Source organism: Anolis sagrei, chromosome 5 (genome assembly GCF_037176765.1).
Source record: "Anolis sagrei isolate rAnoSag1 chromosome 5, rAnoSag1.mat, whole genome shotgun sequence".
In the NCBI taxonomy this organism is placed as follows: Eukaryota; Metazoa; Chordata; class Lepidosauria; order Squamata; family Dactyloidae; genus Anolis; species Anolis sagrei.
This window is the reverse complement of record NC_090025.1, coordinates 100,377,117-100,398,556: the sequence shown is the minus strand read 5'-3', so window position 1 is coordinate 100,398,556 and position 21,440 is coordinate 100,377,117. Positions and strand designations below refer to the sequence as shown.

Here is a 21,440-nt window from a genome sequence, read left to right as displayed (position 1 = left end):
TTGAAGACGGCCTGGAAGCTCCAAGTAGTCCAACGGGCGGCAGCCATGGTATTAACAGGAGCAGGGCGCAGGGAGCATACAACTCCTCTGCTGTACCAGCTCCACTGGCTACCGATTAGCTACCGAGCCCAATTCAAAGTGCTGGCTTTGACCTTTAAAGCCCTAAACGGTTCTGGCCCTACATATCTATCCGAACGTATCTCGGCCTATCAGCCCACCAGGACCCTAAGATCTTCGGGAGAAGCCCTTCTCTCCATCCCGCCTGCTTCACGAGAGACAGGGCCTTTTCTGTGGTGGCCCCGCGGCTTTGGAATGCCCTCCCTACTGAAATAAGATCAGCCACCTCGCTGATGGCATTTCGGAAAAAACTGAAAACTTGGATGTTTGAGCAAGTTTTCGGCTAATCCGATGTAATGATGTTTGGATCATGGACTAGCAATCACAGACAACGAATTGGATTATGATTTTAACTATGAGATGTACCGGTCTGTATTGGTGGCCCAATACTGTGTATGTATATGTATACGTATGTATTTTATATTTTATTTTTATATTTCTAAATCGGAATATTGTTGTTTTAAATATATTGTAAACCGCAATGAGTCGCCATATAGGCTGAGATATTAGCGGTATACAAGAGTACCAAATAAATAAATAAATAAAATAATATAATCTAGAAAATCAGGAATACATTCATCCAAGGCCTGGGTAAGTAATCAGTAAATCCAGGAATCAAAACCATGAAACAAGAAGGATATGAGCACGAATCGTCAAAGCAAGGCTTCCATGAAACAAGGACAAGAACTTAGCGTTATTCTAAAGGATGCTTCATCTGACTACACATCCCAAACTTGAGACTTTTATCCCCTCATTAGCTAGGACACTAGCGGTCAGAAATTGGTTTCTCTTTAGCTGAAATTCTCTTACAGTGTTAAATGATGTGTGTTTTCTAAACACAGAGTGGAGATGGACAATTTCCCAAAGCATATTTATCAGTCTTATCATACCTGGTCCTTATCTTTCAAGTCAAGAGATACCATGGGCTTATTTTGTTGCTGACCAAACATTTCGAGTCAGTTATCATAGTTGGTGGTGAGCACCATTGTGCCCCTCTCCATGAGTCGGAGGATTGCCTGCAGGAGAACAGGATTCTGAATGTGTTGCTCCAAGTTATCAAAGACCTCCAATAGGCAGTCCTGGAAAAAGTTAGGCTTGGCATCTCCTGTGCGCTGGGAAGAAAAAATAACACCACCACAGAGAAATAAAAGCTTTAGTAAAAGTACTACAAAACTTTAGCAAAGTTTTACTAAACTTTGAAGCCACCAAATGCATAGCTGTCTTAATACTGAGCAGTCCTATAAAGTTTTAGCCAAGTTTCCAAGTTCATACCTTGTGAAGTCTGACTTGGCCAGGGCGGTCCACGCCTTGCTTACATCCAGACTGGACTACTGCAATGCACTCTACATCGGGCTGCCCTTGAAGACGGCCCGGAAGTTTAAACTGGTACAACGGACAGCAGCCAGGCTCCTTACAGGAGCACACTATAGGAAACATACAACGCCTCTATTAAAACAGCTTCCTTGGCTGCGATAAGTTGCTGACCCAAATTCAAGGTGCAGGTCATAACTTATAAAGACCTAAACCAGGGGTTCTTAAAGTAAGGCCCGGGGGCCAGATACGGCCCTCCAAGGTCATTTACCCGGCCCTTGCTCAGGGTCAACCTAAGTCTGAAATGACCTGAAAGCACACAACAACAACAACAACAACAACAACAACAACAACAACCCTATCTCATCAGCCAAAAGCGGGCCCACACTTCCCATTGAAATACTAATAAGTTTATATTTGTTAAAATTGTTCTTCATTATAATTAATGTATTGTTTTAAGTGGTTTTTGCACTACAAATAAGATATGCTGATTGTACACTGGAATTCATTCATGTTTTTTCTTTCTTTCAAATTATAATCAGGCCCTCCAACAGTTTGAGGGACTGTGACCTGGCCCTCTGTTTAAAAAGTTTGAGGACCCTTGACCTAAACGGTTTTATTTTTGAGTTTGCACTAGCCTTGGCCCGGCTTTTTAATTGCTCTGAATAGGCAGGATTATTTTTAATATACACTAGCCATCCCCTGCCAAGTGTTGCTGTGGCCAAGCCTGGTGATCTGGAAAATAAAGTAATGTGAAAGTGTGGGTTTCTAATATATGTAATTTCTTTATGCTTCTGGGTAAACAGTATTTCTTGTTGTTTCTTTGTCAGTGTTGATGTGGAGAGTGTCCGGTTTGCCTACTCTGGAATATGGAACATATAATTGTCCTTCTTTAGAGGTCCCTTTCAAATCTATGATACTATATTTGTGTGTGTGTGTGTGTGTGTGTGAATCATATCTATCTATCAATATCTATGGCTGGATGGCTCTTTGTCAGGAGGGCTTTGATTACATTTTCTTGCCCTGGTGAAGAGTTGGACTGGATGGCCTTAAGTATTTTCTCTTGGTCATGGTGGTTCTGTGTGGGAAATTTGCCCCAATTTTGTCATTTGTGGGGTTTAGAATGGTCCTTGATTGCAGGTGAACTATAAATCCCAGTAGCTACAACTCCCAAATGTCAAGATCTATTTTCCCCAATATCTGTGTTTATATTTGAGCATATGGAATATTTGTGCCAAGTTTGGTCTAGATCCATCATTGTTTGAGTCCACAGTGCTCTATGGATGTAGGTGAACTACAACTCCCAAACTCAAGGTCAATGCCCACCAAACCCTTCTAGTGTTTTCAGTTGGTCATGGGAGTCCTATATGCCATGTTTGGTTCAATTTCATAATTGGTGGAGTTCAGAATGCTCTTTGATTGTAGGTGAACTATAAATCCCAGCAACTACAACTCCCAAATGACAAGTCAAATTTTTTTGAGTGAATGACATACAATGGGTTGTTAGGTGTCTTGTGTCCAAATTTGGTGTCAATTTCCCTAGTGGTTTTTGAGTTGTGTTAATCCCACAAACGAATATTACATTTTTATTTATATAGATTATCATCTAAAAGCCTTTGTGATACAAATGTGCATACGAGTATACACATTGGCTTTTATATATACTGAAGATACATATGTTAATTCCACTAGGGATCACAAAAATGGCTTAGAGGGCCATATGGAGCTTATGAGCTACAGTTTGCCAAACACAGTTCTGTACCAAGAAGTCTCTGATGTTTTGGGCTTGCCAAACAAGTAAATTCTCTAAGTCTTTGATCATTTCAGGCTGTAATTGTATGCACATTTTATTGGCAGCAAGCCTGGCTTACTTCCTTGTATATCTTATTTAGGGTTAAACATATACACAACTCTTTTGGGATGTCTTTTTGATACAAAAGACCCTGTAAATATGCACAAGATTAAAAATCCAGTGAAAGAAAAATTCCCATATCGCCGCTTTCTGCCACCCACAGCTTCAAACAGCCAGAAGTAATCCTACTAAGTCATCTCTTTGCATGATTATGTATTTATGATCAACCAGGATCATGAGGACTGGGTTTTGAAAGCTGCGAGCAGCCCGCTGGAATTTCACATGAATGCAGAATGCCTCTGAACACAAATAACCAAGATCCAGGAAGACATGTGTGAACTCCTGATCTCTGTCTACAAAGGAGAACAAGTTCCCCAAATTAAAAAAAACTCTCTCAACTTTTTTGGACAATAGCTCAACAGCCTCAGTGCAGCTCCGCCAAGAGCAAAGGGCTGGAATTCCGGGTGCCACCGCTGCGCTCACGCCAGTTCCAATTACCAACAGGAGCTCCTGGGGTTGTCTCCGTATAAGGCTTTTTAAAAATTTCCTAGACAGCAGACACCAAGCAGAAAATCTATCTTTGGCCATGCTGAACATACCTATATTTTTCCTACTTCCAACAGACCTCACAACCTCTGAGGATGCTTGCCATAGATGCAGGCGAAACGTCAGGAGAAATGCCTCTAGAACATGGCTCTATAGCCCGAAAAAACCCACAAGAACCTAATCAAGTAATTATTTTATTATTTATTATTATTTATTTATTTAAAAGTTTTGTATACCGACCTTCTTACCTCTCTTGAGGGACTCAGACCAGTTTCCAATAATAAATAAATAAATAAATAAATAAATAATAGTATCACATACAGTCAATAAAACATCATACTTCATATTACAGTAAAACATTAAAACATTAAAACAGCAATTACGTTCAATAGAATCATAGAATCAAAGAGTTGGAAGAGACCTCATGGGCCATCCAGTCCAACCCCCTGCCAAGAAGCAGGAATATTGCATTCAAATCACCCCTGACAGATGGCCATCCAGCCTCTGCTTAAAAGCTTCCAAAGAAGGAGCCTCCACCACACTCCGGGGCAGAGAGTTCCACTGCTGAACGGCTCTCACAGTCAGGAAGTTCTTCCTCATGTTCAGATGGAATCTCCTCTCTTGTAGTTTGAAGCCATTGTTCCGCGTCCTAGTCTCCAAGGAAGCAGAAAACAAGCTTGCTCCCTCCTCCCTGTGGCTTCCTCTCACATATTTATACATGGCTATCATATCTCCTCTCAGCCTTCTCTTCTTCAGGCTAAACATGCCAAGTTCCCTAAGCTTGTTCTCCAGGGCTTGTTCTCCAGACCCTTGATCATTTTAGTCGCCCTCCTCTGGACACATTCCAGCTTGTCAATATCTCTCTTGAATTGTGGTGCCCAGAATTGGACACAATATTCCAGGTGTGGTCTAACCAAAGCAGAATAGAGGGGTAGCATTACTTCCCTAGATCTAGACACTATGCTCCTGTTGATGCAGGCCAAAATCCCATTGGCTTTTTTTGCCGCCACATCACATTGTTGGCTCATGTTTAACTTGTTGTCCACGAGGACTCCAAGATCTTTTTCACACGTACTGCTCTCGAGCCAGGCCTCCCCCATTCTGTATCTTTGCATTTCATTTTTTCTGCCAAAGTGGAGTATCTTGCATTTGTCACTGTTGAACTTCATTTTGTTAGTTTTGGCCCATCTCTCTAATCTGTCAAGATCGTTTTGAATTCTGCTCCTGTCCTCTGGACTATTGGCTATCCCTCCCAATTTGGTGTCGTCTGCAAACTTGATGATCATGCCTTCTAGCCCTTCATCTAAGTCATTAATAAAGATGTTGAACAGGACCGGGCCCAGGACGGAACCCTGCGGCACTCCACTTGTCACTTCTTTCCAAGATGAATAGGAAGCATTAGTGAGCACTCTCTGTGTTCATCCACTTAACCAATTACAGATCCACCTCACCGTAGTTTTGCCTAGCCCACATTGGACTAGTTTCCTTGCCAGAAGGTCATGGGGGACCTTGTCGAAGGCCTTACTGAAATCCAGGTATGCTACATCCACGGCATTCCCCGCATCTACCCACTAAAATCGGTGTTCATCATCCTCCATCCATATCTCAGGGTGTTGGCTCACTCGTCGAATGCCTGTCTCCATAACCACGTCTTCACCTGCTTCCTGAATGTCAGGATAGAAGGGGCGGTTCTGATCTCCGGTGGGAGAGAGTTCCAGAGTCGAGGGGCCACCACCGAGAAGGCCTTGTCCCTCATCCCCAACAGACGCGCTTGCGAGGCCGGTGGGACCGAGAGCAGGGCCTCTCCAGACGATCTTAATAATCTTGATGGTTCATAGGGGAGAATACGTTTGGAGAGGTAAACAGGGCCAGAGTCGTTTAGGGCTTTATATGTTAACACCAGCACTTTGAATTGTGCTCGGAAGCTAATTGGCAGCCAGTGGAGCTGGTGTAACAGTGGAGTGGTGTGCTCCCTGTACCCAGCACCCGTTTGTAGTCTGGCTGCCGAGCGTTTGACTAACTGCAGCTTCCAGGCAGTCTTCAGAGGCAACCCCACGCAGAGAGCGTTGCAGTAATCTAAACAGGATGTAACCAAAGCGTGGACCACTGTGGCCAAGTCAGACTTTCTCCCAACGGCTTCATGTATATGTTAAACAACACAGGGGACAGTACTGAACCCTGCGGGACTCCACAGTACAATGGCCGAGGAGTCGAGCAGGAGTCCCTTAGTGACACCTTCTGGGAGCGACCCTCGAGGAAGGACCGGAGCCACTGCAAAGCAGTACCCCCAAGACCCATTCCTGCGAGGCGTCCCAGAAGGATACCGTGGTCGACGGTATCAAAGGCCAAAGAGAGGCTTTCGATTAACCTGTTATTTGACTAATAGGTTAAAAAACATTTGGTCAATGACAAGAATGGGCAGTGTTAGCATAGAGTTTTTGAAAAACAGTTTAATTAATTTAGAGGAGGATTTCTGCTGATGAGGATTGAAAAATTAGCAGGATACTGGTGATGAGGAAAAGCATGACTAGTTGTTCTGTGTCGAGTCAGCATTTTAATTCCACTCCTAGTTGACTGCAGAAAAGAAGTCTTGTGAGTGCACAGTTTGGACTGGCTGGCAAACTAGTCAAAAATCAAAACTTTGGATACTAAAAACAATGGATATTATGAACATGGATATACTTACACATAAAATTTCATAAAATAGTGTAAAACCTCAAAGAACGGACTGGAGAAGCTTTTTGGAATTAATAAAAAATGAAAATAAAGAAATGTATATCAAGAATTTATGAAAAAAACTTGAAGGAGTATCAATAAGAATGACGATTTAGGCAAACGAAGATAAGAGAAATGCGATATTTCCCAAACCTGGGTGGTCCTGGAAGTATTTTAACCACCCCTTCCTCGTTGCCCCACTTTTCCATTTTTTCTTCTTTTTTTCTTTCTCTTTTAACTCTCTTCTTCTTTCTTTTCTTTTTATGGTCTTCTTTCCTACTTTCTTCCCACACTTTTTATGTACTCAAGATGAAAACACAGTATGCCTATCTTTCTTTTTCCAGCTCCAATCTCGTGGAGCCAACTTATTCTAAATAAAAACAACTTTTTAAAAAATCAAAACTTTTCTGATTTCACTATTACAACCTCAACTCATGGACAAAATTGCCCATTGTACAACATTCCCTCTTCACTTGCGGCACAGAGGCCGCCGACTCCCATCCCATGATGTAGATCTACTTCCAGCATGGCTCTGTGGTGCAAGTGAAGAGGGAGTGTCGTAGGCACTGTGGCTGCAACAAGGAGGCTTCCCGTGTTGCATAGGCAACAACAGGGGAAAGCCGGGCAGTGGATACTTCCCTCATGGGATGAGGTGAGGGGAAGTTGGCCGATACCACCCCCCTGCTATGTCAGCTCCACTGGCTGCCGGTCCATTTCCAAGCACAATTCAAAGTGCTGGTCTTGGCCTATAAAGCCCTATACGGTTCCGGCCCAGCTTACTTGTCCGAACGTATCTCCCTCTACGTTCCACCTCGTAGCTTAAGATCTACTGGGAAGGCCCTGCTCTCGGTCCCACCAGCCCCGCAAACGTGTCTGGTAGGGATGAGAGACAGGGCCTTCTTGTTGGTGACCCCTGCTTGTAGAATTCCCTCCCCAGCGAGATTAGATTGGGGTCCTCCCTTCTTTCCTTTAGGAAAAAACTAAAATCGTGGTTTTGGAACCAGGCTTTCGGCTAGCGGATACAGCGGCACTTTGAACGTTGAACTGGACCATACGACTGTTATGATAATTGGAAATGGCTATGTGATTATACCATTAATGGTCGATACAGGGCACAGATTCTGCAGGCTCCACCGGAATCACCACAGTGTGTGGCAGATCCCAGTCTTAATGTGATGAGATCCTTAGTCTTTTCACTGGGGCTGAGACTATTTACAGAAATATAGCTCATGCAGACTTTTATGTGTCTGCTGCCACATGCCCTTTGGATGCTAGTGAATTTGGATGCCCTTTGCAACCTTGAACCTTTTGAACATGTCCTTTTGTAAGCATGTAGCTGGACAGGGGGAGTGTGCCCGTTAGTTCTGCTGGAACTCTCAGCGGCCTACGATACCGTTGACTACGGTTTCCTTTTGGGACGCCTTGCAGAGATAGGACTTGGAGATACTGCTTTGTTGTCGAAGGCTCTCATGGCCAGAATCACTGGGTTGCTGTGAGTTCTCTGGGCTGTATAGCCATGTTGCAGAAAGATTCTCTCCTGATGTTTCATGCACATCTATGGCAGACATCCTCAAAGGTTGTGAGGTCTGTTAGAAACTAAACAAGTGAGATTATAAACAGATATATAAACATCACTTGCCTAGTTTCCAACAGACTCGCAACCTCTGAGGATGCCTGCCATAGATGTGGGCGAAACGTCAGAGAGAATACTTTTGGAACATGGCCATACAGCCCAGAAAACTCACAGCAACCTTTCCTGGAGGGACAGTCCCAGAAGGTGTTATTGGGTGACACCTATTCGACTCCACAATCGTTGTTTTGTGGAGTTCCTCAGGGCTCAATACTGTCCCTGATGCTGTTTAACATCTACATGAAGCTGCTGGGGGAGATCATCCGGAGTTTTGGAGTAAGATGTTATCTGTACACAGATGATGTCCAAATCTGTCACTCCTTCCCTCCTGTCACTAAGGAGGCTGTCCAGACCTTGAACCGGTACTTGGCTGCTGTGTCGGACTGGATAAAGGGCTAACAAATTGAAATTGAATCCAGAAAAGATGGAGGTCCTCCTGGTCAGTCGAAAGGCCGAACAGGGCATAGGGTTACAACCTGTGTTGGATGGGGTTACACTCCCCCTGAAAACACAGGTTCGCAACTTGGGAGTGATCCTGGATTCATCGCTGAGTCTGGAACTCCAGGTCTCAGCGGTGCCCAGGGGAGCTTTTGCACAGTTAAAGCATGTGCACCAGCTGCGCGTGTACCTTGGGTAGTCTGATCTGGCCATGGTGGTCCTCGCTCTGGTTACATCCAAAATAGATTACTGCAACACACTCTACTTGGGGTTGCCTTTGAAGACTGTTCAGAAACTCCAACTAGTCCAACGGGCAGCAGCCAGATTACTCAGCGCCATACAGGGAGCACACCACCCCCCTGCTCTGTCAGCTCCTCTGGCTGCCGGTCCATTTCTGAGCACAATTCAAATTGCTGGTCTTGGCCTATAAAGCCCTATACGGTTCCGGCCCAGCTTGCTTGTCCGAACGTATCTCCCTCTACGGTCCGCCTCATAGCTTAAGATCTCCTGGGAAGGCCCTGCTCTCAGTCCCACCGGCCTCGCAAACACGCCTGGTGGGGACGAGGGACAGGGCCTTCTTGTTGGTGACCCCTGCTTGTAGAATTCGCTACCCAGCGAGATTAGATCGGGGTCCTCCCTCCTTTCCTTACGAAAAAACTAAAATCGTGGTTTTGGAACCAGGCTTTCGGCTAGCGGGCACAGCGGCATTTTGAACATTAAACTGGACCATACGACTGTTATGATAATTGGAAACGGCTATGTGATTATATAATTAATGTTACTGTTTTTAATCTGTTATGCATTTATGGTTTTATATTGTTGTTTATTGATATTGTGGCATCGAATTATCGCTTGTGTTAGCCGCTCTGAGTCCGTCCCCCCCCCGGGGTTGAGAAGTGCGGGGTAGAAATGTTGTAAATAAATAAATAAGAAATGTGTCCACTGTATCTTAATGTCTCTGATAAGCAGATGTAGTCCAGGGCTGGAAATGTATGTTTCTCCATATGTTGCCGAAGTATAGCCCTCATGATCCCATACCACTGACTCTACTGAGCAGGGCAATATGTAGAAGGCCATAAATTCCCAACACCTGACTTATTCATTCAGCCACTGTAGCATGCTAGAAGAAGGAGTGGTTGGATTTGTTTTCACTGTACACCACTAAAGGTATCCAGAGTGGGAACCTCTGCAACTACTGGGTTAGACATCAAATGGATTTCCATCTGGCCCTATAGAAAATAATGGACTGCTTTTGCATTTCCGTTTTGGTTACCATTGAGACTAACTCATTTGCCCAACCAACAGTAATAATAATTGGGGGGGGGGGGGGGAAATAGGTGGTTTTGGTAGCATTACACAGCTTTCCATTTGTAAACTTATTTATAGGTGTTTTTTATTTTTATGTCAAAAAAGCCCTACAAAATAGCAACAAGCATGACTCACATAGAGTTTGAAAATGCACATCATTGATAAGGTTGCTTTTACCTTGATTTTTGTTCACTTCTATTTGTTGTCCTTTCAGCGGAATCCATGTCTCCCAATCCTATGAAATAAGAATACAGGTATTCCATAGACTTTAACTGGGAATGAAACACTGATCAACAAAGAAGTCAATTTTAAAAATTGGGCAAATCAGCTGGACTAATCCAATGTATGCATACCATTACTCTGTGGATTGAGTGCTAGCTACCTCTGTAGAGACCCAACCCTAATCAGAAAAACAAATGTGATGGAAATTACTGAACTATGCAAAAAGACTCCTGAGACTATGGCAAATTTAAAGAATGAAACAAAGTCTCATTTATGTGTGGCCAAATACCAAAACAGCAGACCTACTACTATGTTCAACTGCTGTATTTATATTTTTGCCATATATTAATTGCTACTAGTATCATTGTTAGCACCGGGACTGTGGCACAGCTGGCTGGAAGTCAGCTGCATTAGATCACTACTGACTGAAAGGTCATGATTTCGAAGCCAGCCTGGGTCAGAGTGAGCTTCCGACCATTGTGTAGCTCGCTGTCTACCTTTGCAGCCAGAAAGACTGTTGCATCTGTCAAGTAGGAAATTTAGGTATTGCTTATGCAGGGAGGCAAATTTAACTCATTTACGACACCATAAAAATCTCCAGCAAGCATGCAAAGAATGAGGAAAGTACTGCATCAGTGTCACAAATGGATGGTGAAGCGACAGCTCCCCTGTTGGCCAGAATACCCTCATGAAGCTGGAATGTTAAATGGCCTCTGTGTGTCTGTCTATATATGTTGTGTGTCTGTGGCATTGCATGTTTGCCATGTATATGTACATGGTAATCCGCCCTGAGTCCCCTGCGGGGTGAGAAGGGTGGAATATAAATACTGTAAATAAAATAAATAAATAATTGTTAAGGCTTTGGTCTTAATTGGGAGGTTGCAATGGGAAAACATTATATCCTAGACCAGTGTTTCTCAACCTGGAGGTCAGGACCTCTGGGGGGATCGTGAGGGAATGTCAGAGGGGTCATCAAAGACCATGAGAAAACACAGTATTTTCAGTTGGCCATGGGGGTTCTGTGTGGGAAGCTTGGCCCAATACTATCATTGGTGGGTTCAGAATGCTCTTTGATTGTAGGTGAACTATAAATCTCAGCAACTACAACTCCCAAATGTCAAGGTCTATTTTCCCCAAACTCCATCTGTCTTCATATTTGGGCATATGGAGTATTCATGCCAAGTTTAGTCTAGATCCTTCATTGTTTGAGTCCACAGTGCTCTCTGGATGTAGGTGAACTACAACTTCTAAACTCAAGGTCAATGCCCACCAAACCCTTCCAGTATTTTCTGTTGGTCATGGGAGTTCTGTGTGCCAAGTTTGGTTCAATTCCATCGTTGGTGGAGTTCAGAATGCTCTTTGATTATGGATGAACTATAAATCTGAGCAACTACAACTCCCAAATGTCAAGGTCTATTTTCCTCAAACTCCACCAGTGTTCACATTTGGGCATATTGAGTATTTGTGCCATGTTTGATCCAGATCCATCATTGTTTGAGTCCACAGTGCTCTCTGGATGTAGGTGAACTACAACTCCCAAACTCAAGGTCAATGCCCACCAAACCCTTCCAGTTTTTCTACTTGTCATGGGAGTTCTGTGTGTAAAGTTCAATTCCATCGTTGGTGGCGGTCAGAATGCTCTTTGATTGTAGTTGAACTATAAATCCCAGAAACTACAACTCCCAAATGACAAAATCAATCCTCCCCAACCCTACCAGTACTCAAATTTGAGCATATTGTATATTTATGCCAAATTTGGTCCAGTGAATGAAAATACATCCAGCATATCAGATATTTACATTACAATTCATAACAGTAGCAAAATTACAGTTGTGAACGAAAATAATTTTATGGTTGGCAGTCATCACAACATGAGGAACGGCATTAAGGGGTCGCAGCATTAGCAAGGTTGAGGATCACTGTCTGACACAGCTGGAAAATGGTTGAAACAATTTTGTGTCAAGCCATGACCATATAGCCAACCAAGATATCACTTCAGAAGCCATGGCACCAAAACTTCAAAAAGTACAGCTAATATCCTACTCCTTAGAAGCAGAAAGCAACAGACCACTGCGTTGACATGAGCATAATGGTGAATGACTTCCTCATTAATGGTTGTGGTGGAAGCATGTGAACAATTATGCAAACACTCTTACCTAGAGACAGAAGTGTAAAAAATAACACATCGGTTTACTGTGTGTTGTTCATGTTTATTATTTGGAATTTCATAATTATGCTGTGGTACAATGAGAAAACAAACTGAAAATTGTTCATATACTACAAGACAGAAGCTGCTGGAGAAGACAGAATCCAGTATTACTGTTTCACCATTGCCTCACCACCAGTTACTTTCAGTGGGACAATGCATTCTACAAACAGAAAGATGGAGTAGCTATGGGGAGCCCTCTCAGCCCGGTCATAGCTAATTTCTACATGGAACACTTTGAAAAACAAGCCCTGGAAACAGCAAAAAAAAAAGCCCACGATATGGTTCAGATATGTGGATGACACCTTCACCATTTGGAGCCATGGAGGAGAAGAACTCAACAGGTTCCTGGACCATCTCAACAGCATCCACCCAAACATCCAATTCACCATGGAAAAAGAAAATGAAGGAAGACTGCCTTTTCTAGATGTCCTAGTTATCCGCAAACCAGATCAACAATTGGGTCACATCGTTTACAGAAAACCCCCACACACAGATAGAGGTCTACATAAAAACTCCAACCATCACCCAAGTCAAAAAAGAAGGACCATTAAAGCCTTGGCAGACCGTGTAAAAAGAATCTGCGAACCCCACCTCCTCCAAGATGAACTGAACCACCTCAACTGGGCTCTACAGGCCAACTGGGCTCTACCTCCACCTCAGACTTCAGAAGAGCTGCAAGACCAAGAACAAACCACGAGAGTAAAGATGAAGATCCACCCAGAGGAAGAGTGTTCTTGCCATACATCAAGGGAACCACTGACCGCATAGGGAAGCTGATGAGGAAATACAACATACAAACTATCTACAGACCCACCAAGAAAATCCAACAAATACACTATGTTCAGCAGAGGACAAGAGGGATCCTCTCACTTCTGCAGGAGTCTACCGTATACCATGCAGCTGTGGAGAAGTCTACATAGGGACCACCAACCGCAGCATTGCCCAAACACGAATCAAGGAACATGAAAGGCACTGCAGACCACTTCAACCAGAGAAGTCAGCCATAGCAGAGCACCTTAATAACCAACCTGGACACAGCATATTATTTGAGAACACAGAAATGCTGGATCACTCCAACAACCACCATGTCAGACTACACAGAGAAGCCATTGAAATCTACAAGCATGTGGACAATTTCAACAGAAAGGAGGAAACCATGAAAATGAACAAAATCTGGCTACCAGTATTTAAAAACTCTAAAATTACAACAGCAAAACAACAGAGAGGAAACAAACAAGGACATCTAATCACCTCTCAACAAAAGATTGCTCCAGGCACTGCCAGGCAAATGCTAATCAGGGTGGTCAGTTGAAACATTCACACCTAGCTCCAGCAGACAAGAGTCCTTTGTCTCACCCGGACAAAGGACTCTTGTCATTCCACAGATATATAAACCCTTTTTCCTAGTTCCAACAGACCTCACTACCTCTGAGGATGCTTGCCATAGATGCAGGCGAAACGTCAGGAGAAATGCTTCTAGAACATGGCCATATAGCCCGAAAAAACCTACAACAACCCAGTGATTCTGGCCATGAAAGCCTTCAACGATACTTAATAGTTATTACTTGAATGGGAAATTGTCAATGTTCCCAGGTGCTGTAGGCTATATTTCAGAGGAAGGAACTGGAAAAATCACCTTTGAGTATACCCTGCCTAAGAAAACCCAATAAAATAAATGGTTTTACCATGAATCATCAGGCAACTTGAAGATATATATTCATACAAACACATTTAATAAACTACAAGACAATATCACATACCTAAATACTAAATATGTGGATGCTACCAATCCCACTTCATCTTGGCCAAGATGAAGTACTTTGGCCACATCATGAGAAGAAAGGAAAGCTTAGAGAAGACAATGATGCTGGGGAAAATGGAAGGAAAAAGGAAGAGGGGCCGACCAAGGGCAAGATGGATGGATGGCATCCCTGAAGTGACTGGATTGACCTTGAAGGAGCTGGGGGTGGTGACGACCGACAGGGAGCTCTGGCATGGGCTGGTCCATGAGATCACGAAGAGTCAGAAACGACTGAAGGAATGAACAACAACAACCCATCCCACACAATAATTTTTAATGTATGTGCCTGATGAAGAAGCCATTTGAAAGTTAATATTTTATCCCTTTTGACTGATCCAGTAAAGGTGGTGTTTTGGATTTTTAAAATAATACTAAATATCAATCAAAACAAAAACTGTGCCTTTACGCTTTTGTGTTAATTGAACTACTGACAGCCAGGTTACAAATAGTACTCAATTTTAACTACAAATGTCTAGCAGAGATTTGTTTAGACTACTACATTGTGTTTGTGTACATCTTTGTGCCTTCATGTCAGCGGTTGACTGATGGCAACCCATGCATTTCATAGGGTTTTCTTAGGCAAGCAACAGAGTTAGTGCGTTTTCGGAGAGTGACTATGTACCTCCTTTCTGTCGTTCCTCCCACAATGTTGTACTTTTATTGTACATCTTATTGGCCTATTCATTTTGACTAACCCTGTATTTCTCTCCAACATTTCCCTTTTTTTTTTTAAGGCTTTCATGGCCAGAATCACTGGGTTGTTGTAGGTTTTTCCGGGCTATATGGCCATGTTCTAGAGGCATTTTCTCCTGACGTTTCACCTGCATCTATGGCAAGCATCCTCAGAGGTAGCCCTCACTACCTCTGAGGATGCTTGCCATAGATGCAGGCGAAACGTCAGGAGAAAATGCCTCTAGAACATGGCCATATAGCCCGGAAAAACCTACAACAACCCATTTCCCTTTTCATTTTCTCATCCAGAGTTTTTACCGTTTTATGTTATACACGTAACCCGCTCACTGTGATTGATTTCTCATTGCATTGTTTTGTTTTTATTGTATTCCTATGCTTTATTAATCTTATTGTGATATTAGTTTTGTTGTTTGGTTTTATTTTATTGTATTTTGTTGTAATTGTATTTCTGGGCTTGGCCTCATGTAAGCTGCCCCGAGTCCCCTTTGGGGAGATGGTGGAGGGGTATAAATAAAGATTATTATTATTATTATTATTATTATTATTATTATTATTAGTTTTGCCAGTTTCTGCAATACAATCTACAGCACCTTGTATTGTCAGTGATCTCCCATCCAAGTATTAACCAAGACTGAACCTGTTTAGCTTCCAAGAACAGACAGAATCGACTCCTTTAGCGTAATTGGGCCCTCGCCCATCCTTTAAGAAGAGACATGACACAGGAGCTACTCTGACTTGGCAACTAAAAATAGAAGACATTAGCACTGCTATTTTGACCAATGATGACAGCCTGTTATTTGACCTCGGGCAGTGCTCTTTGGCATCCGGATGCCAAGTCCTGCTGTTACTGTTAACATGGCTATGATTCCTCAAAGGAAAACTAGAAACTACATCTGAAGAAAGAGTAAATAATCCAGCAGCCACATGCAGACAACCAGTGCTTAACAACCCAGCCGGACAGATGGAATTTATGGCTTAAGATTTTCCATGATTTCAGAGCTCAAACAATAACAAGAATATACTAAAGAGAAGACTAGCTAACACACCACGTTGAGGAATGCAACCTCAAAGAAGGAAAAGCAAATAAAAGACCACTTGGAGAAGAAGTGTGCTAAGAACAAGATGCCTGTGATCTGTTTTTTGTGTGTTCGGGACTTATTTCTATTTTCAAAAGAAGGTAGTAAAATATCTTTCAGAGTTTGAAGTCAAATGACATGGTGTGGGGGGCATACAAGGAGGATAAAGGCAGAGTAAATACTGTATATAACAGGGAAGAACTGCCCATAATTATCCTGCAACACAAATAAGCTTACTACAGATATTTCTTCTAACCTAGTTTCATGCATATTACTAACAAACTATTAGCTGCTCTGGCTCAACAATATGTGTATGCCTTTTGGTATGGCTACGTTATCTATCACTCCCCAGAAAATCAAAGGCAGAAATTCAACAGGAGCAGATGCTGCCAGAAATACTCCATCAGTAAAAACTTGTAATAGTGTCACTACAGGTTAGAAGCAAATTGAAGACAAACAACAATTACACCAAGACATATTAACCCTGGGCCCTTCCACACAGCCACATAAAATCCCACAATATCTGCTTTGAACTGGGTTATCAGAAATGTGAAGACCAGACTTAAAAGTCAGAGGGCAGTATTTCTCATCTCTGTGTTATAGAGAATATATAGAATCTCTCTCTCTCTCTCTATATATATACTCTGTTCATTCTGAGTGACATCATAACTCAAAATCCACTGGACAAATTGCTGCCAAATTTGGACACAAGGCACCTACTAACCAAAGGAGTGACCATCGCTCAAAAAAATTGATTTTGTAATTTGGGAGTTGTAGTTGCTGGGATTTATAGTTCACCTACAATTTAAGAGTATTCTGAGCGCCACCAATGATGGAATTGAACTTTGCACACAGAACTCTCACGACCAATAGAAAATACTGGAAGGGTTTGGTGCGCATTGACCTTGAGTTTGGGAGTTGTAGTTCACCTACCTCCAGAGAGCACTGTGGACTCAAACAATGATGGATCAGGACCAAACTTGGCAGGAATACTCAATATACCCAAATATAAATACTGGTGGAGTGCGGGGAAAATACACCTTGACTTTTCGGAGTTGTTGTAGTCACTGGGATTTATAGTTCATCTACAATCAAAGAGCAATCTCAACACGACCAATGATAGAATTGGGCCAGATTTCCCACATAGAACCCCCTTGACTAGCAGAAAATACTTTTGTTTTCTGATGGGCTTTGATGACCCCTCTGACACCCCCTTACGACCCCCGCAGGGGTCCCGACCCCCAAGTTGAATAACACTGGATTAATGGGCTGCTAATTGAGAATGCTTAATGTTAAGGATTAATGTTAATGCTTAATGTTAATGGAGCCCCCGGTGGCGCAGTGGGTTAAAGCACTGAACTGCTGAGCTTGTTGATCGAAAGGTCGCAGGTTCGATTCCGGGGAGCGGCGTGAGCTTCCGCTGTCAGCCCTAGCTTCTGCCAACCTAGCAGTTCGAAAACATGCAGATGTGAGTAGATCAATAGGTACTGCTCCGGCGGGAAGGTAACGGCGCTCCATGCAGTCATGCTGGCCACATGACCTTGGAGGTGTCTACGGACAACGCTGGCTCTTCGGCTTAGAAATGGAGATGAGCACCACACCCCAGAGTCAGACATGACTGGACTTAATGTCAAGGGACTACCTTTACCTTTACCTAATGTTAAGGTAAAGGTATGGGTAAGGAAAGGAAAGGAAAAAGGAATAGAGAAAGGAAAGGAAAGGAAAAAGGAAAGGGGAATAGAGAAAGGAAAGGAAGGGAAAGGAAGGAGGCTCTCTGGGACCAAAGCAATGGGGTTTTTGCCTCTCCCAAGGACGGAAAGGGCAGGAGAAGCTCAACGGACACGGCCTCCAGCTTAGCCTGAGAAATGGGTCAAATCCTGCAAAGCCTCCCTTCCTGCCTGGACTGCAGATCAGATCGAGAGCGCTGGCTCCCTTCCTTCTTCCGCCCGCCTCCCTTTACCTGGCCCCGCTGGCGGCTGCTCTTCCTCGGCCGGCTCCAGCCAGCGAGAGGACCGCAACTCCTCCTCTTCCTCCGAGGCTGGCCACAGTGTGAGAGAGAGCCTCCTGTCTGTCTCGAGGAGCCGCTGCACGCCCAAAGCATCAGCAGGTCCCAAAGCAGGCCAATTGCGCGCGCCGCTGGCCAGCCCCAGTCAAGCGGGGGTCGTTGACCAATCCGAGCAGCCGCATCTCGGAAGCTAAGCCCCGATTGGTTGGCTGCCTGGATTGTTATTCTTCTGCTCGCTTGGGTACCCGAGGATATTTGGAAGAGACCTCACTACCCAGAGGGCCCAGAGAAAGACATTACTAGCATAAGCTTTCAAAAATGTTTACACTAGAGATGTCTTTCCCTTAATATCAAAAGTACTGCTAGACTCCTTTATATTTTTTTCTGTTCAAACTGACTGCCAGGCTATCAAGTGCTAATCAAGGTGGTCAGTTGAAACATTCACACCTAGCTCCAGCAGACAAGAGTCCTTTGTCCCACCCTGGTCTTTCCACAGATATATAAACCCATTTTCCTAGTTCCAACAGACCTCACAACCTCTGAGGATGCTTGCCATAGATGCAGGTGAAACGTCAGGAGAAAATACCTCTAGAACATGGCCATATAGCCCGGAAAAACCTACAACAACCCAGTCAGTTTTTTAGTGGAACAGAATGCATAAGGTTGTGGGTGAACTACAACTCACATCGTGCCAGGTTAAGCCCGAGAAGCTCCATCAGTACTTAAAGTTTGTCATATTGGCCAAGTGTGTTCTAGATGCGTCATCGGTGGTACAAAATGCTTTACTAATAATATCTATCTAAATAAAAATGTCATGTTCGTTTGTGGGATTAACAGAACTCAAAAACCACTGGATGAATTGACACCAAATTTGGACACAAGACATCTCTCAGGCCAACGAGTGACCACCACTCACAAAAACACTGAAAAACACAGCAGAAGGGACTCAAAAAGCCAAAAAAAATCAAACAAAAAAATTAATACAACGCACGCACAAAACCACATATATATAAACAAACATACATATATACACACACACAAAACACATACACAGAGAGGAGGAGGAAAGGAGAGAAGGAAGGAAAGAAAGAAGGGTAGAGAAGGAAGAAGGGAAATAAGGAGGGAAGGAGAGAAAGAAGGAAATAAAGAAAGGTAGAGAAGGAAGGAGGGAGAGAAGAAGGGAAATAAGGAGGGAATGAGAGAAGGAAAAAGGAAGGGTAAAAAAGGATGGGAGGAGAGAAGGAGGGAGAGAAAGAGGGAAGGAAAGAAAGAAAGACAAGTAGGGAAGGAAGGAGAGAGGGAGGGAAAGAAGGAGGGAAGGAGATAAAGAAGAAAAGAAAGAAGGGTAGAGAAGGCAGGAAGGAGAGAAGGAGGGAGAGAATGAAATAAGTGAAAGAGGGAAGGAAGGAGAGAAGGAATGAAAGAAAGAGGGAGGGAAGGAAGGAAAGAGACAAGGAAGGATGGAACTAAAGAGCAAAGGAAGCGAGAAAAGAAACAGAGAAGGAAGAAAGGAGAACGGAAAGAAAAAGAGGGAGGGAAGGAAGGAGAGAAAGAAAGAAAGAAGGAGAGAAAGAGGGAGGGAAGGTTGGCTACAGCAACGCGTGGTAGGGACAGCTAGTATATAAATAAAAATGTAATGTTCGTTTGTGGGATTAACAGAACTCAAAAACCAGTGGGCCAATTGACACCAAATTTGGACAGCATACACCCAACAACCCACCGTATGTCCTTCACTCAAAATTTTTTGATTTTGTCATTTGTGAGTTGTAGTTGCTGGGATTTATAGTACACCTACAATCAAAGAGTATTCTGAACTCTACCAATTATGGCATTGAACCAAAAGTGGCATGCAGGACTCCCATGACCAACAGAAAACACTAGAAGGGTTTGGTGGTCATTGACCTTGAGCTGGGAGTTGTAGTTCACGTACATCCAGAGAACACTGTGGACTCAAACAATGATGAATCTGGACCAAACGTGGCACGAATATTCCATATGCCCAAATATGAACACAGATGGAGTTTGGGGAAAATAGACCTTGACATTTGGGATTTGTAGTTGCTGGGATTTCTAGTTCACCTACAATCAGAGCATTCTGAATCCCACAAACGACAGAATTGGGACAAATTTCCCACATAGAACTCCCCATGACGAACAGAAAATACTTAAGGCCATCCAGTCCAACTGTCTTCGCCAGGGCAAGAAAATGTAATCAGAGTCCTCCTGACAAAGAGCCATCCAGCCATAGATATAGATAGATAATATGATTCACACACACACACACACATATATATAGTATCATAAATTTGCAAAGGGAATCATGCCAGCCCTCCCTCCTTCCAGAGTCCATCAAAGGTTCATATAGATCAGTGAAATATCATAAAAGTTCATAAGGGTTTGGTATAGGTCCATAAGAGTTCCAAAGTCCATGAAGTGTGGGTTACAGAGGCATTGCCATGTGGGGCCATGGGACCATGGAAAGAGCCTTAGGTTCCCATGTGGGGGAGAGATAGGAGATTATGGGATCATTCCAGCATGGTGTTCTTGGTAAAACTATGAATTCCTTGGTTTTGAACTATCTTTTACAGAATCCTGGAGGGATCACCTCCGATATTCCCCCCTCCCCAAAAAAAATCCATCCAGCAATCAAATTTTGGCACATTGGGTCTTTGTGCCAAGTTTGGTCCAGATCCATCCATGTTTGGGTTCCCAGTGCTCTCTGGATGTTGGTGAATTACAACTCCCTCAAATCAAGGTGAATTTTCCCCAGAGACCTCCAGTATTTTTTGCTGGTCATGGGGGCTCTGTGTGCCAAGTTTGGTCCAATTCCATATTTGGTGGAGTTCAGAGTGCTCATTAATTGCAGGTGAACTATAAATCCCAATACGTACAATTCCAAAATATCTAGGCCAATTCCCCTCAAAACCTACCAATTTTCAAATTTGGGCATATCAGGTATGTATGCCAAGTTTGGTCCAGATTCATCATTGTTTGGGTGCACTCTGGATGTAAGTGAACTACAACTCCTATAAATCTTTCCAAAGACCTGCAGTATTTTTTGCTGGTCATGGGGCTTCTTAGACTGCAGGTGAGCTATACATCCCAGTACCTACCTCTAGTATTTTCAGTTGCTAATCGGTTCCTCTTTCTGCTGTGTGCCATAGAAAAGAGTAGGAAAGGGTTAAGGGAGAGGCAGTGGGTGGAATCATGCAGATTCCACACCAATGGAGAGATGTCTGTGGTGGAGGAAACACGTACAATCTAGGACAGTGTTTTCCAACCCTCCTGATGCCGCAACCCTTTAATAGAGTTCCTCATGTTGTTGTGACCCCCCAACCATAAAATTATTTTCATTGCTACTTCATAACTAATTTTGCTACTGCTGTGAATTGTAATGTAAATATCCGATATGCAGGATGTGTTTTCATTCACTGGACCAAATTTGGCACAAACCCAGGCCGGATGCGGCACCTTGGCCTATTTTCTCAGACCCTCCTCTCTCACCATCCTAGCCTTC

The 21,440-nt window shown here is 43.3% G+C and overlaps 1 pseudogene; it reads right to left on the bottom strand.

Moving 5' to 3' along the window:
- LOC137097179 (protein FAM118A-like) overlaps positions 1-18,067 on the bottom strand; it is a 60,757-nt pseudogene extending 42,690 nt beyond the window's left edge.
- Between the last annotated feature and the right edge of the window lie 3,373 nt (positions 18,068-21,440).